The sequence below is a fragment of the Mesocricetus auratus genome, unplaced genomic scaffold (genome assembly GCF_017639785.1).
Source record: "Mesocricetus auratus isolate SY011 unplaced genomic scaffold, BCM_Maur_2.0 Super-Scaffold_100022, whole genome shotgun sequence".
In the NCBI taxonomy this organism is placed as follows: domain Eukaryota; kingdom Metazoa; phylum Chordata; class Mammalia; order Rodentia; family Cricetidae; genus Mesocricetus; species Mesocricetus auratus.
In genome coordinates, this window is record NW_024429203.1 from 20,166,114 (window position 1) to 20,178,983 (window position 12,870).

Here is a 12,870-nt window from a genome sequence, read left to right on the forward strand (position 1 = left end):
TCAGATGAGAAATCGGACCTTCCTGGTTGTAGGGTGACATGCAGGTGTGTAGGGGTAACTATGTATGGCCCCGTATGCTTCGTAAGAATCTAGTCACTCAGGGCAGGTGGTTGCTTCTTTTTGAGTGCATCATTGTGGAGCCTTCTGGCTTTTCTAGACGTTCCCCAGGCCAGGGATCTGACTGCAACAGGCACGGCTCCGAGGATGTACTGGCCCTTTGTAGATTATGTATTCTCTTCCTTAGAGAGTGCAAGCGACTTCATCTTTTCTTCAGCACCCCCACATTCTAATCTGATTGTGCTATGCCTTCTCAAGAACAAAAACTGGCTTTGAATAGAAAGTGTTAAGGTTGGCCAGCCTCCTGGGAACATTTGTGCAACACGCCGTTCAAGTATTAAAGAACTAACAGACGACTAATATTTCTGTGTCAGAATTGGAGTCCCGTTATTCTTCATTTGCATCCCCCTCCCTTGCCTTGTTGACCATACAGCTAGAGAACAAGTTGTGGCCTGGCACCTGGGCGTCTTAAGAAGGAAGGAAGGTTGTGACTGTGAGCAAACTTGATCCCTCCCAGAGTGAAAGCCATCTTTCCTAGCCAGCTGCACACGGAGCAGCTTGTGGCTGACGAAGCCTCTTTCTCCTTTGTTTCACCAAGTGTGTCGAAAGCAAACTTGGTCCTAGTCCTCGCTCTCCAGTTCTTGATCTCAGCTCTACATCTGTTTTCAGGGAACATTAAGTAGGCTCAGACATTTCCTTAATTACGAAAAATAGAACCACACCACTCAAATGATCTGAGAGCTTATTTTTCAACTGACTTTATTCTGTCAGACCGTTTTCACGTCTTTGTTCTTCAGCTGACCTACACATGCTGTCATTTGCATTTTTCTTAAATTCCTTTTTTTTTTTAGTATGGGAGTATGTAGTGGGAGAATTCTAAGTGGCTATGTCTGACCTAGCCAGGCTTGAAAGAACAGGAAAGTCATGCCCTGCTGTGGGATGACTCTTCCCTCCCTCCAATTCAGATTTTCCTGGGAAAAGACTTAATTCAGCTTCGGTGCTATATTGTATTCTAGGGAGGTTTTCTCATACCACAGTCTAGGGACCTTGTGGCAATATCAGAGGAGCAAAAAGTGTGGTGAAGCATGGTGAGGGGCACCAGAGAACTACCCTGGGAGCAGCAACTGCTGGCTGTGCTGCTGTTTTTAGTGTTTGCTTTGGAGACATGGTTTCTCTGTGTAGCCCTGGCTGTCCTGGAACTCACTCTGTTGACCAGACTGGCCTCAAACTCACAGAAACCTGCCTACCTCTGTCTCCTGAGTGCTGGGATTATGTGCTTCTTTTGTGGAAGCATCTGGATCTTCACACACACACACACACACACACACACACACACACACACACACACACACACAGAGAGACACACACAAAAGAGAGAAGTCAGAGAGTAAAAGAAAAGGCATTAAAAAAGCCAAACTCTCCCTGCTTCCTGATGCTGGATGTCAGGGAGAATGCTGAAGGGTGTATGTGAACAAACTCCTCCCCTCCCTTCTTTTCTTTCTCTCTTTGCTCTTTTCTTTTTCCTTATCTTGCTTCCCCTCCTCCTTCCTTCCCTCCCTCTTTCTTTTCATAAGTCTCACTTTGCCTTTTTCTAATTCTCCCTATCTTCTTTTCTTTATCAAAAATTGCCCAGTATACTGACCCTGTCGTTTCAGAATAAAGAATGTCCGTAGGACATACATGTTTAAAAGTAAAAGGCAATACCTTTCTGTAGGCACAGTTGCTGGCATCACCCCAGACTTGACGCTCAAGTCCAAAGGCATGCAGAACTCAGAGTCCTCGTCATCAGGGAGCCACACAGTGGGTCCACCTTCCCTTAGTGAAGGAACAAGGAAATAAGGCAAAGTCTGAGTGGAAACTGTGGTCCAGTGGAGGATGAAAGGACAATGGAGCTGAAGCCAAGAGCCCTGCTGTGGGAGAAGAGGGCCAGGCCTGGGAGCCAATCACTGGGAGAGACCTGCTCCTTTGGCACAGCCCTGTTGGTGGAGACTAGTTATCTCCCAAGCTAATGAGCAATCAGAAAGTTAGAGGGTTCTCTTGGGGTACGGCATCGTGCCAAATGATCATCACCCTGTGTGCCCATCATGCCTTCCCATCCTTGACTATTAGTGGCCTCTTTGCCACATTTCTTAAGCAAGCAGTCTGGTAGAAAACATTGGAATTTGGGAATATTCTGAGACTTCACATTCCTATTTGATGATTTTTTTTTTCTGGTAAAAATCCTTTTTACAGTCCATTGGTAGCCAGGGAATTTCCAGGGGTGGGGGATGTGAAAGTTACTTATTTGTAGAACATTTTTGTTATGGGTCACTCTAGAAATAAGCATGGCATGTTCCAGTGTTGTTTTTTTTTTCTAGGAATAGATTTAGGGTTTTTTTTAATGTTACTTGTTACCCTTCATCTGATGCTACTTATGATTTAACTTACAAAAGAATTGAATGACAAAGAAGGAACCAACTTAAAAAAAAAAACAAAAACAAAAACCAAAGTTGTGTAAGGTGACTCCTGATCAACTTACAAAAATATTTTAAATGTCTTGTTTTCCAGGCATGGGTGATGATTTTAAGACACTGGTATCATGGAGGCCACTTTATAGCTACTCAGACAAAGCTGGTTTTTCCAGGTAATGACATTTTTCTTTATTTATGCCAAACCTTCCATTTCCTCAAATACTGCAATTTTAAGGGCATTGAAAACATATTCTTTTTAATACACTAACTTTTATAATTTTATAACCAATCAACCTATGGAGTTTGCTACTTTTGAAAGCAATTTAGGCAGGATTCATTTGAAAATAGTAGGCACTGTCTTTGAACTTGGTGATTATTTGGATACATATATTCTAAATTTCACCATACGAGGTTTCATATACATCTCAGAAGGTTGTTATTGATATTTTAGTTTCCATTTGAGTTGGTGACAAACTAATACTTTCAGGAACTCTCCAGTATCCACCCAGTAGGTAGGTGTTGAGCACAGCTCTCAGGATCCAGGCAGCTTCCTTTTGGTGTCATTGAACCACTTCTTGACAAGTAGAAAGGTTTACAGCATCCATGATCTTGGGTCTTGATAAATGACCTTCTCCTTTGTTTGTAAATGCCAGCCTCATGCTTTCCCACTTGGTTGCTATCTGATAGAGCCCAGTGAAATCTTGTCTCATGGAATGAACCAAAATGTCCTTTGGGAAAAAAGAATAAATTCCCATGTTTGTCTCCAGCACAAAGAAATTTCTAGACGAGGGCATTCAATGGCTACTTCAGGAAAGTCAAGCAAACTTATCCTCTCCTGGTCGTTATTGTGATTTCTGGATTTGAAATGTTAGGTTTTTGGATGCCAATCTTAGTATATTTGAATCTATAGCCCTATAGCCTGTGTTTGAAAAATAGAAAGATGGCTCTAAAGGAAACACAGGGTTGAGTTCTTCTGTGGTCTCAAGGTATCTTGGGAATTTATATGTGGTACTGTGAGAAGGAGACAATGTACCACTTTATAGATCTTAGTTCATTGGTGATAAATATTGAAAATATTGATGCACTAGTCATGGTTTAGTTTGAATATTTCTTAACTGAAATTGTTGAAAAGTGTTTCAATTTGTGACTTTAAAAAATTAAAATGTTTTAAAATATGTCCAGATGACTTGAGAATGGGACCCAAGTCTATACACAAAGTTATTAAGGTTCAGGTACATTATGTATACATAGTCTGGAGGTATTACATACAAGGTTCTCAGTGCATTGATATTGTCACTAAAAAAGTGCTCAAAAAGTTTTGAGTTTTAACTGGGCGGGGTGGCACACTCCTTTGATTCCTGCATTCAAGAGGCAGAGGCAGGTGGATCTCTGTGAGTTTAAAGTTTGAACTCCATGGGAGTTCCAGGTCAGTCTGGACAACACAATGAGACTCTGTCTAAAAAGGGGGAGGGGCTATATTTTCAAATTATTTGGATGAGGATGACTTAGCTTACATTAAAAATTAGTTCTCATTAATTGGGGAGCTGGAGCCCATCCCCTTATACTTTCAATAGGAGCTATAATTCCCATATTTCAGCAATGTTCCACAATGTTCAGTCCCCATTCCTTTGTCAAATAGATCAAAAGAAAATCAGAAGCTCAAGAATTATGTAAAACACCAATGTTTTTTATAAAGGAAATGGATATTTTTAAATAAAAGATGTAGAGACTATTTGGGGGAATCTACGTTTTGGGTACTGCTTGGCATGGGTCTCAGATTGGCAATCTCTGTATCATCACCCACCTCTGAACACTGGTGGGGGTCTCTGGAGTGAATCAGGCTGCCAAGGAACACCATAGTAGCATCTCAGGTACTCTTGTTTTCCTAGGCTACTATTTTACCTGTTAGGATGATTGCATGAAACCTGACCTGCTCTATGATTAGCAACCCAATTCAGCTCTTCTTGTTGTCAGTGTAGTCTCCATGTTCTTCTGGGCTCAGAGAGTGAATGTCCACTTGACAAGGTGAAGGGACCCTTTTGAGTACCAAACTCCATAGTTTCCAGCTAACAGACATTAAAAATGCCTCTGGTAAGGTTGTTCAAAAGGACAAGGTACCTGCTTTTCCTGATATCCAGGGAAGGGGTTTTCTGAATGTCCAATGAGTTTCCCTGAAGTGGTTTTTGTTATGACCATGTCTGCAACACAGTTCACAGGAAGGGGGCCATTCATAGAAGCCCATTGTCTTGAATGTCCATTCTTCCTATGGGGCTTTAGCCTTGCAGAAATATTGATTGAATATTGCCTACTCTTACAATAAAGAAGTAGAGCCAACCTTATGCCCTTCAATAGTTTTAGGGGTAGCAGTGAAATACGTCTTCTTATAGCTTAACTTTAAAACTACACCCAAACTTGCTTATTGTTCATTTTTGGGCCAGTAATGGGGTTGGAAAAGGATGATGAAAAGAAAAGTCACAACTTTTCCTGAAGATGAACCACCCAGTTTAGTACAGTGAAATCTCTGCTAGGTTGTGCTGAGAAAGCTCTCTTACAAGTTGTTTAGCAGCGCTTGCTAGTTAATTCAACTTGCTTTTTTCTTACATGCAAATTAAAAAGGGGGAACCTCAGTGTCCTTTACCACAGAATTGCAGAAGTTAAAAGAATTACCTTGCATCAGGGTACTTTTTCTCTCTTTTAGGATCTATCTCATTCAGCCTATTGGCCATACTAGCAGTAGCTTGGGCTAAATAGATGAGGGTTCTGATAAAACGAGGTTCACCCAAAATCTAGTGCATCAAGCAAGTAAATGAAAAACCAGGAGGTCTGCCAGAGACAATAGGAGACCATCCCAAGGTCACCCTTTGAGAGCAGATTGAAACCCTTTTCATCTCTGGCATGAAATAACCCAATGGCATAATCTGTCATTGGTCTGTAATGACCCAATGACAAACTCTTTTGTTGGACTAATGGTTTTAACATTTTATCTTCAGATAAGTCAACCCCCACACAGGAGAAGATGCTGAAGCCTGTTGCCACAAACCCGTAGATCCGAACTTGTGTTGATCGTCCACACAAGCTTGTGTCTATAGGTATGTGTCTGGTAGGCAATCTCACAGTCCACGGGCTTTGCCTGTTTGCAACTAATATCCACTCACCTTCTCCTGCTCTCCTTGTCTCCCTGTGGTTGCCTTTCAGCGTGGTAGAAATGGAAAGTGGGGCTGAAGATGAGGAAACAGACCTTCTGTGCCACGATGAATGAGGTTAATTAAGAGGCTCACCCTGACTCCCACATTGCCTCTTACTGGTCTCAGCTGTCAGATTAGGAGACTGGGTTGGCAATGAGGCAGCAAGAATTCCAGGGATTCAGACAGCTGACTGCTGAGTGCTGAGTAAATAGACACACACAAGGGTTTGTTTTGTTTTGTGGGTGCCTAATTGTTCTCAAAGTTATGGTGATCTTTTTCAGAAAGTGATAAAGATTGGCTGACAGCGCTGATCCTGTTCTGGCTGTGGTGTGGGTTGCACCTTGCAGCAGCCCCCTCCCCCATCATTCAGCAAGTGCAGGCCACTGGGTCCTTGACTTAACTGAGGGGGATGGACAGGTTGACTGCCTATTTATACTTCTGTAAACACCCAGCAATGAAGCAAGAAGGACTTTTTAGTTTAAGGAAGAAAAAAAACCCCACAAAACAAAAAACAACAGAGAAAGATATTCTGTTTACATCCAAATTCATATTTTGCCTTGAGCAGTTTTCAAGTCTTTATCATGCTTAAAAGGCTGGAATGAAAATAATCTTATCCCTTCCCCTTCTTAAATGTCACCATTGTGCCAGGATTGGAAAGCCAAGCTGACCACACATCAAAGCAAAACTGTCTATATTTGTCTCATTCCAATGATGTGAGCAGAAGAGTCTAAACAGAAGCCAGGGTGAAAAGTTGATGGGACTCTAGATGGCTCTGGAACTTTCACATTTGCTTTTGCTCAAGCATGGTACCAAGAATTCCTTAACTTTGTTTCTCTGTGCAGACTCTCTCAGCAATAACAACTGAAAGAGTCAATATGAAACCCTTGTGGATACATTTTGTCACCTCTTAAGAGTCACACTGTTCAAGGACAGCTAGAAGTCTTCTGCAGTATATATGAGGAGAGTTTGTGTGGGTTTTTTGGGGGGGGTTGTTTTTTTTGTTTTTGTTTTTAGTATTTCTGCATCAGGATGACTAGACGTGGCTCATGTATGTATAAAGGGTAGAACATGGGGATATACAAATGCCGGACACAGATGATGTGCTTTGGTTTTTGCTTTGCATGGAGGAGTGTTGTCTGTAGGACTCAACTTTTAACCTATCAAGAAAGCTTTCCTATGGAATGGTGGTGCATTAACCCAGAAGAGAAACACTGTTCTTACCGATGTGTGTCCTGTAGAATTGTCTGCCCCAGGCTTTTATCCACCCACTCTGCAAACACTCTACTTGACCTGGTTTACATGCCTCTTTGAAGTGGCTAGAATGAATAAACGGCCCACAGGTTAAGCCTACACCTCTGATGCTTAAATGCTTGTTTGATACAGGAAGCAGCATCACACTTTTGTCCGTCATTCCCTTAGCTTGCTGCTGTTAGGTGTACCATGGATGGAAGAGTTTGAGTCACAGTGACCACGAGCTCTCAGTGTTACTTGTATAGGAACAATGCCCAACTATAACTGGATTGCTGGATTTTTTTTTCTTCCATGAAGAAGGTTTTGTAAATCGACTAGCCCAAGGGGGTGGAGGATACATTACTCTTTCAAAATTTCTAAAAGTCTCAGACATTCAATTCATCAGGTTAGAAAATATTGTAGTAGGAAGCCCAAAGCCTCTGGCTCCTGGCCACAAGAAACAGGATATTAAATATTTTACATGATGATGAAATTCAGTATTTTTCCCTTCTTCCATGTTCATGAATGAATGGTTTTTCTTCAATGTTAATTGTTCCTCTGGGATTTCCCCCCAAGTGCATGAAGTATTGTACAGGAAGAAGCAAAAAGTGAAATACTGTCAAGCATCTCCCAAGAAAGGCTCTGGAAATATATTTCAACAACCAGTTTGGCATGGGGCAAATGGGCAGAAAACAAACTCAGCAAAATCCCCAAAGCTTCATTGCTAAAGCATGTCCACAAAGACATCATACTTGAGTATAGTCTAACTTTTTTCAAACTCAGACAAAAATTCATTCCGACTCTAAAAATTGAATCTGATCCAATAGCTTGCCCTCAGCCATCAGGCTTGTGGGGAGGCAAACTGATAAGGGTTTTGAAAGCAATTCTCATTCCTATTTCAAAATATTGCTCTGTGTCTCTTAACATGGGGAGAAAGTGGCATGGTGTGGCATGGTTCACTTTACATTTTGAGTTAATATGATTTCTCTTTTCGGTGTGTTTCCCTGTCATTCCTCCTATTGTTAAGTCTTCTGATTCCATCTTACGACTGCCATTTCTTCAGCTAGCACCTGGCCTCTATTTTAGATGCCTTTCATCCCTGTAAGTAACTGTAGATGGCACTGAGATTTTGCACAGTAGTCAGCATGAGTGTTTCTCCAAGGACATATTTGTATCTAATATGAGAGCTAATAAATGTGATTAAAAAAAGGCTACTTTTATTTTTTGGTGTAGCCACAAGCTAGAAAAAAAAAACCTCAGATTCATTCATCCACTCCCTCACTCATTCATTCAACAAACCGTTATATATGCTCACTTTGTGCTCATCTCTTTGCTAAATGACAAATACATGATTCAGACTTCTTTTTCATGACTCTGATTCCCTAGCCCTTTGCAGAGTTGTATGGGTGTTGCAGAGACACTGCCTGTGTGAATCACATTTTAATCAATGCCTGTGCTCAGCTTCCCAATATCTAAGCAGATAAAGCACACACCTACTATGCACAGTGTCTGTGTTGCTTGAGATGCTGTCAACCACGGAAACTTTAATATTTAGTCTGTTGGGATCAACATCCACGTATTCAGAGTACCTATGGGAGGTGCTTTTTTAAAGCTACAGGCTATAAAAGATTATAGCTAAAGATACACAACTGCTGTGAATTCTATTTAATTTTTTACTGCCACTTTTAAATAAGAATTTTATGACATCATTCCATATTTTAATTGCATGTTGTTATTGCATGACTGAAAATATTTACACTAATTACGTAATGAACTATAATTGCACTAATACATGATAATGGGTGAAAATCAGTGCAAATAAACACGAAACCCAAAGAGCAGAAGATTGAAAAGCATTTGTGTTTTCAGACCAGCTTCTTTGATTCTTTGACCCCAGAACAAGGCTGCACATAAAGGAAACCGCGTTTTGATCTGCAGGTATTTATAAAACAGTCTGAGCTGTGTGGTGAGGGAATCTCCCAGCATTCTAGCACATTAGAACATTAAGAGCTTTTCCTTTCTTGTCACATCATTTTCTGGTAATTCTTCCCTTCCCTGCCTGTTTCTTTCTTTTGTTTATACCATCAGCTTAATCGTCCATGCAGAAATAAATGGAAAAAAAACTGCCAGTAAAAAGAAAAATTCTATTTTTTCTTCTTGGGCTCAGTTACTACTAGATTTTCTATATAATTGAATGGCTAAAGGCAGAAGTCTCAGAAATCCTTTGTGTATTTCCCTATGAGATCCAGGAATTTGAGTGGCCTGATCAGGATAATTCACTCACTGTGATTATTCTCTCATTTGGAATCTTGATAGAAAATCTATCTTACCAGGAATGATGTTCCAGTATTAGGAAAACAATAAAGGGTTGGGTATAAAAATCACTCAGCCCTTATCTTTTGATTTTTTTATATCCCCATTTATCCATTCATGTGTATATTTTTGTTTTGACTATATATATATATCCATAGCATATATATATATATGTATATGTATATGCATGTATTCTGATCTTTTGATTTTTTTATACCCCACTTATTCATGCTTTGGATATATATGTGTGTATGCATATTCTGATGTTTGATTTTTTAATAACCCCATTTATTCATTCACATATATTCTTGTCTATCCTCTTCTGCTATGTACCAGGTAGTAGCCATGCTGGTAGTCCTAGATATTAACAGTATAACTCAGCGTCTAAGGAATGACACAGCAGATAAATTACAAGGCAAGGATATGAAGATTAGGTTAGGAATTGTGAGGTAATCAGAGAAATAATTCTTTGTACTAAGTTCTAAAGGATACATGAAAGTTTCCTTGATAAAAATAACCTCTTATCCCCACCACCACCACCCAGGAAACTAGGTAGCTTTGATCCAACAAAGGTGGCCCCCTCAGAAAGCAGCTCTATTCTTGAAGGTAGTGCAAGAGTCTAAAGTTAGAAAAATTGGAAGACCCATCCCAGTCAAAGGGAGGAGAGGAACATAAAAAATACATCTTGATCCTTGGGGTGGAGTATCCCTTTGAACAGGACAGTGTGGTGGAGTTAGGCTCCCAGTGTGTTCAGACACACCAGCACATTCATGACATCACTATGAGAGTTCAGCTCGGCAGTGAGGAGAAGTGGCCACAGGATACACAAACATCAGACCAAATACAAGTAGACATGGATTTGGGGGACTCACCTGTCTTGCAAGAGTCTTTCTGCAGCACCAGCATCTCACTGGAACTGAAGAGGAAGAGATCTCAAAATTCCATTAGAGACATTTACCTCCTTCCTTATAAAGAGAAGAACAGAGGCTCATTTTCACAGGCTGCTAAAATAAATCATCAGGGGATATTACAAAATGCTAGAGTAACTCTGGGAAGAAGGGGTAGCTTTTCAGTAGGAGAATGTTATGTTATACATATTTACAGGTTTGATATGGTGTCTGTGTTCTCTCTGCTTTGCTTAGAATACTGTGTTCAACTATTTAACTGTTTTGACTTTATCCACTTCCCCTCTTTTACTGGCCCTTATGAAATTTCAGAGTTTTAGCTATACAAGAAACGTACATTTTCCAAACCTTCTTTTCCAAGTTATCTAAGTTTAGACACCAGGTTTTCTGTTGCTTCATTGGATATCAGAGTTTGCTGTACTGATCAGAACAAACATTAGATGATACTGCTACAATTTCTATGAATATAAAGTTTCAAGGGTACCAGTCCCCAATATCTGTCCCTTTCCTACCACTGAGCAATCAAGCCAGAGTTCCTGTGGTGTTTTCTCTACCTTTTTGCTCGGTCAGCCCCTCTAATGTGTTATTTCTTATTAAGGGCCCAAGTAGGCAACAGCATGAAGGACCTTTGTAAGACTAACTTGAAATTGCAGAGCTTAAGAAATGGTAGCTTTCCAGCCATTGTGACTGCATGTTCCCAGGTTGAGGTAGTAGGTTGTATAGTTTAGAATTACATCAAGGGAGATAACTGTACAGCCTCCTAGCTTTCCTTGGGACTTGCGCAAACCAACATGGCAAGGATGGACCATGATTTCTCCGGGTCTATTTTTCCTAGGAAAGCCTTTGAAAGGTAAGACTGAGTGCAGTTATTTTACGGATATGTTAGAATTCAAGTTTTTTTCCTCCTTGTACCCTTGCTGTATTTTCATGTTCAGTTTCTTCGGGTTGGATTTTATTCTCACAAATTGTCTACCATTTATCCAGCATCACAATAATATTGCATAATGAGCCACACAAATAACCAATGATGAACAACCATCTTAGCCTATGAATCTGTTTTAATGGGGGTGTTGTTATGGCCTTGGATGGACTGATTCATTCCTGAGGATTTTGTGAGCTTCTGCTTATTTTGTGTCTGCTAGTACTTTGTGGTCAAAGGAAGACAGATAGCCAATCCTGAAGCCAGGTATGGCATTAGAGACATGGCAAGGGATGTGAGTTCAGAAAGGGGATATAAGTTTGGTCCATCTTTTGATACTGTGTTACATTTTCTTGGATATCATCAAATTGAAAATAATAGTGCTCCCTCCATGAGAGGAACCCTTCAGGTTCCAGAGAAATGTTTTGAATTCATGGTTTGGATTTTAAGCTAAACTGGCCTCTGACTTCCTTATTATAACTTTACTGGTGAGATATGCCCCAACCTTCTACAGAACAATGTATAAATACTGGAATGATGCTCATTCTAATACTGATTCTATCAAAATACAGGGCCATTTAATAATGATGGCCAGTGCCTTGAATGGTGGGCATGCCACTTGTTTTAGACTATCCTTTCAGCCTGCATTGAGCACCACAACCAGTCTGAGACTCAACTCTGTTGCTTAGGACAGGGTTGTGACAAGCCCAGACACTTCTCAGAAGAAAACTCAGTTAGCCAGAGGCTACTTAGTTAAGTAATTTCATTTCTGGTAGCTAGCATAAACCTTCAATACAGTGAATAGTTATGGTCCTCTCTCTCTCAACTACCTTAAAGATTGGGACCCTTTGTCATTTTGATTTCATGCTCAAATATCTCATTGAAAAGTACAGTGGATGTCAGGTGACTAGGAAGTTAAGAATAATTATCCCTATTTTAAGGATAAAGCATTGTTGAAGTTTTGGTGGGCTTTTTTTTTTAAGGCTACTATGAAACTCCTGAGCTCAGATCAAGATTCTTGTGTGTCATAACCATCATTCATTACCCTAGTGCCTCATCCTTTAGCAAAGACTGTAGCCTGGCTAGAGAAGACACTGACTTGGTTTTACAACATTTACTGCAAATTTGGCATTAAATACACTGATGACCTGTATGTGTTGAATAAGGGTTTGTGCATTGAACATATGCAGTCACTTGGCATGCAAGGATCTACTTGGTGCTGCTTATACGTCTACAAAGCTTTATATGTCATTATCCCCTGTGTAAGACAATAAAGTTCCCTCCTTTCAGCAGCATGAACTCTGGATTCACATACATGTGGTGCCCACAAGCATTTGAATGCTGAGATGGTCCCCAATCTGAAGACAAAGCCATGCTGGTATGATTGTTCATTTACTGATTTTGATAATAGGTTGCATCCACCTGAGTTCTAGTGATGGTCCTTGGTGTTCTATGGCATTGTGTCCAGGCACTTCCAGTGAAGTGGTTTTTACCCAGTGGCCTATGTTATAGCAGAGGTTAGAACTGCAAGATAAATAAATTATATTGGAAACCCCATCTTATTATCCATTTCCTTAGGGTTTTCAAGTGTATTTCCAGAGACTCCTTATTTTCATTTTAGGTAAGCATGTGTTCTGTTCCTTCAGGAAATCTCTTTGCCGCATTTTGGCTAAAGATCATTCTTAGCCCCCAAACTCTCAAACATACCAATGTACAAATGTCCATAATATCTTCTGGGAATTAATCCTGGGGTTTGGGAAGGAAAAAGAAAGCTTTAGCCAGATAACTTCTAAATATCAAGTTGGATATGA

At 40.3% G+C, this 12,870-nt stretch overlaps 1 long non-coding RNA gene across 1 annotated transcript in view; it reads left to right on the forward strand.

The window, feature by feature from the left end:
* Positions 1 to 12,870, forward strand: part of LOC106021092 — a 120,378-nt gene that overhangs the window by 49,861 nt on the left and 57,647 nt on the right. The window contains exon 3 of the long non-coding RNA XR_005870266.1: positions 2,605 to 2,680. This is a non-coding gene — a long non-coding RNA (uncharacterized LOC106021092). The remainder of the gene's footprint in view (positions 1 to 2,604; positions 2,681 to 12,870) is intronic.